The 4736-nt window shown below is 35.4% G+C and overlaps 1 non-coding gene across 1 annotated transcript; it reads right to left on the bottom strand.

Annotated features, from left to right (window-relative positions):
- Positions 1–4574: 4574 nt before the first annotated feature.
- On the bottom strand, positions 4575–4736 carry LOC148946397 (U1 spliceosomal RNA). Its single transcript, XR_016142663.1, has one exon. It is a non-coding gene; the product is annotated as a U1 spliceosomal RNA (small nuclear RNA).

The raw sequence follows: 4736 nt of genomic DNA on the forward strand, positions 1-4736 counted from the left end.
ATGATCAAGGCAGCTTCTGAGCCAGGCAAGTGTAAGTAGTTCAAAAAAATTTTAATAATATTTTTCTACATAAATCTGGCTGCTCTGAATGCCACTCAGTAGGTCCAACTAATGAAACATATGCAGGTGCACAAAACTTTTTCACATCAATGAATCAGGTCTCTAAATTGTTTTTGAAATAGCAATGTCCGATTTAGTTTTCATAGGCAAACGTCTTAATCGTTAGAATGCAAGTTTACCTTTTTGAGAAAAGAAAATCAGGGGTTTCTAATGTCAATCATTTATCAATATGACTAAATAGTTGAAACTTTAATTACTGAGAACCCAGTGGCCGTTCTACTGATTACGTCAATTATTTTCTCGTTAACAACCAAAGGGGCTTTAGTCATTACTACTCCTACTGCTAACAACTCACTGCAAAATCAAGCCGTGTAATAATCGGCCAAAAACAATCGCTTCAGCCATTTTAATTGAATCTGGATTCAATTTAAAATTTCAGTAGTTAATAATTATGGATTATTTCCAAAAAGATGTTTCCAAAAACCAACCCCTTTTCAATGATAACACCACGAAAAGATGTTTTTGAATTTAACAGGGAGAATACAAAAAAACATCTTGTAGAAAAAATTACCCTTCCCCGATTAAAGCCACTGGTAATCATATATACTACTTGGCAACAATGCAAGAGAAATTTTGACATTATTAAATTTACTTCAAATCAGAAGAGAAAAGCTGAATTTTTAATCACCTAAGAAATATACACAGACATCTGATAAAGAGTGAGGCTTTATCAGATATATTATTACTTACTTTAATTTTATTTGTATATATCCTTTTCATTATTCCATTTTCTTGATTAATTCTATATTTATATCATCTTGCTAACAAGGTAGCCAAAAGACTATGGTAAAGAATAGATGGCTTTCAAGTATAAATAGTAGAATTTGGTTATAGACTTATTGAGGCATACTAAGCATTGAAACCTAGAAAAGCAATAGAAAATGAAAAAAAGTCCTTAAAGATGCATATCTGGTTACTACTACCACTGTAACCCGGATTTTAAAAACATGTTTTTTAACTTAAAAATAGTGTGAGATTGAAAAATAGAATACAGTATTAGAATCGGCTTGTCCGAAACCCTTATATAGCAAACTTACAGCTCCTTGGTTTGAAGCAATCCATATATGTTGATACTAAAGAAAAAATTTAGTTCATAGTAACTGAAAAGTAAATTACCAAGAGCAGCTTCAGAAGTCGGTGAGCCGAAACCTAACCAAAGAACCATAGACCTTAGGCCGGCGAGGTTCAATGAGGCTTCGATCCATCAATCTCCGGGGCACATACCCAACGCCACTCCTACTGAGCTAAGTTGCTGACGTTTCTAAATGCGATTAAAATGTTATATAATGTATTATAGGGAAAGTTTTGCTAAATCAACAATTTTATAGCACAAAACGTGCTCTAAATCATGTTTGTAGCTGTAATGGTTTATTGTATGTAATAGTTTTGGTGTTACTTATTGTAATGGTTTCACAAGTAATAAAAAAGAAACTTAAGGAGAAGGAAAGATATGAAAGTCGAGCTAAACAGGTTGCTGACAAATATAACCAAGAACAGCTTCAGCGGTCGGTGAATCGAAACCTAACCAAAGAACCTTGGGCCTTAGGCCCAGCGAGGTTCGATGAGGCTTCGATCCATCCATCTCCAGGAGAAGGATGGATATTCTTCTGTAAAGAAGAAGAAAAACAGACACCCATAGAAACCAAAAACTGAAAAAAACACGTTTTGAAAACTGTAAAAAACAAGGAAATCTAGACCATCGTAACGGAAATGTTAAAATAAATCATCATATGAATGATGATGCTATAAAAATAAATAGGGGATTGAAATAGCTTAATATGAATCCGGACATTGGTATTATGGTTGTAAAGAAATCCAAAACCCAGTAAAGAAAAACCACGGCATATGGTAACTAAAAGTTAACATTTTAATAGCATCGTTTTGAAAACTTTAAAAAAGAAGGAAATCTAGACCATAGTAACGGAAATGTTAAAATAAATCATCATATGCATGATGATGCTATAAAAATAGACAGGGGATAGAAATAGTTCAATATGAATGCGGACATTAGTATTATGGTTGTAAAAATTTCCAACGCCAGCAAAAAACAAACCACGGCATATGGTAACTAAAAGTTAACATAATATCACAGTTGCAGCTTAGATAACCCAAAGTTGCAGTTGCAGCTAAAGATATCCAAAACCCAGAAAAGAACACACCACGGCATATGGTAACTAAAAGTAAACTAAATAAAGCAGTTGTAGCTTACGCTGTTGAGTTACCCACATATGTTGTAATCACAGGGGTCAACCTATCCAAAGTGCAATGGAAGGTCTCACCCTAGGAGTGCTTCCTTTATGATCAAGGCAGCTTCTGAGCCAGGCAAGTGTAAGTAGTTCAAAAACTAACATTTTACTAATATTTTACTTAAGGAGTTTACGGAGTTTACTTAAGGAGTAAAATATTTTACTTAAGGAGTTATTTATTGTAATGGTTTAAAAAGCAAGAAAAAACTAAACTTAAGGAGAAGGAAAGATATGAAACTCGAGCTAAACAGGCTACTGGCAAATATAACTAAGAGCAGCTTCTGAGGTCGGTGAATCGAAACCGAACCAAAGAACCCTAGACCTTAGGCCCAGTGAGGTTCGATGAGGAAGGTTCGATGAGGCTCTAAATTATGGTTCCAGCTGTAGCTGCAATCTAGTAAAAGAGCAACTGAAGCCCATAGTAACTAAAAGTTACTATTAAAATCATCATTGAAAAAAATACTATAAAAAATCATCATTGAAGCAGTTGGTGCAACCTAGTAGTAAAAGGCAAACCAGACGCCCATAGTAACCAAAAATTGAAAAAAACACGTTTTGAAAACTTTAAAGAAGAAGGAAATCTAGGCCATAGTCACGGAAATGCTAAAATAAACAATCCTATGCATGATGATGCTATAAAAATAGACACGGGAAAGAAATAGTTCAATATGAATGCGGACATTAGCATTATGGTTGTAAAAATATCCAAAGCTTGCAAAGAACAAACCACGGCATATGGTTACAAAAAGTTAACATAATATCAAAGTTGCAGCTTATGCTGTTGAGTTACCTACAGTTTGGGTAATCACAGGGGTCAACCAATCCAAACTGCAGTAGAAAGATCTCACCCTGGGAGTGCTTCATTTATGATCAAGGCAGTTTCTCAGCCAGGCAAGTGTAAGTAGTTCAAAACCTAACATTTTACTAATATTTTACTTAAGGAGTTTTTGGAGTTTACTTAAGGAGTAAAATATTTTACTTAAGGAGTTATTTGTTGGAATAGTTTCACAAGCAAGAAAAAAGAAACTTAAGGAGAAGAAAAGATATGAAAGTCGAGCTAAACAGGTTGCTGGAAAATATAACCAAGAGCAGCTTCAGAGGCTGGTGAATCGAAACCTAACCAAAGATCCCTAGACCATAGGCCCAGCGATGTTCGAAAAGGCGTCCATCCATCCAGCTCCGGGGCAGACACCCAACTCCACTTCCATTGCCCTAAACTGCTCACATTACTGAATGTGATTAAAGTGTGATAGGATGTATTATAGGGGAAAGTTTTTCTAAATCCCCAATTTTATAGCACAAAATTAATATCACAGTTTGAGCTTACGCTGTTGACTTACACAAATTTGGGGTAATCACTGGGGTCAACCAATCCAAAGTGCAATGGAAGATATCACCCTGGGAATGGCTACTTTATGATCAAGGCAGCTACTGAGCAAGGCAAGTGTAAGTAGTTCAAAAACTAACATTTTAATAATATTTTACTTAAGGCGTTTATGGAGTTTACTTAAGGAGTAATATATTTCATTTAAGGAACTATTTATTGTAATGGTTTCACAAGTAAGAAATAAGAAACCTAATAAGAAAGGAAGATATGAAAGTCGAGCTAAACAGGTTGCTGGCAAATATAACCAAGAGCAGCTTCTGAGGACGGTGAATCGAAACCTAACCAAATAACCCTAGACCTTAGTCCCAGCGAGGTTCAATGAGACTTTGACCAATCCATCTCCGGGGCATACACCCAACACCACTTCCACTGCGCTGTGCTGCTCACGTTACGGAATGTGATTAAAATGTTATTTGATGTAATATAGGGAAAGTTTTGCTAAATCCCCAATTTTATAGCAAAGGACGAGCTCTAAATAATAGTTCTAGCGCTAGCTGCAATCTAGTAAAAGAGCAAGCGAAGCCCATAGTAACTAAAAGTTAAAAACATGTTTTGAAAAATCATAATTGCAGCAGTTGGTGCAACCTAGTAGTAAAAGGCGAACCAGACACCCATTGTAACCAAAAACTGAAAAAAAACACGTTTTGAACACTGTAAAAAAGAAGGAAATCTAGACCATAGTAACGGAAATGTTAAAATAAATCATCATATGCATGATAATGCTATAAAAATAAATATGGGATTGAAATGGCTTAATATGAATTAGACATTGGTATTATGGTTGTAAAGAAATCCAAAACCCAGTACAAACCACGGCATATGGTAACTAAAAGTTAACATAATATCACAGTTGCAGCTTACGCTGTTGAGTTACCCATATTTAGGGTAATCACAGGGGCCAACCAATACAAAGTACAATGGAAAGGTCTCACTCTGGGAGTGCCACCTTTATGATAAAGGCAGCTCCTGAGCCAGGCAAGTGC

Source organism: Artemia sp. Qi Xiang Cuo, chromosome 12 (genome assembly GCF_049724085.1).
Source record: "Artemia sp. Qi Xiang Cuo chromosome 12, ASM4972408v1, whole genome shotgun sequence".
Classification (NCBI taxonomy): Eukaryota; Metazoa; Arthropoda; class Branchiopoda; order Anostraca; family Artemiidae; genus Artemia; species Artemia sp. Qi Xiang Cuo.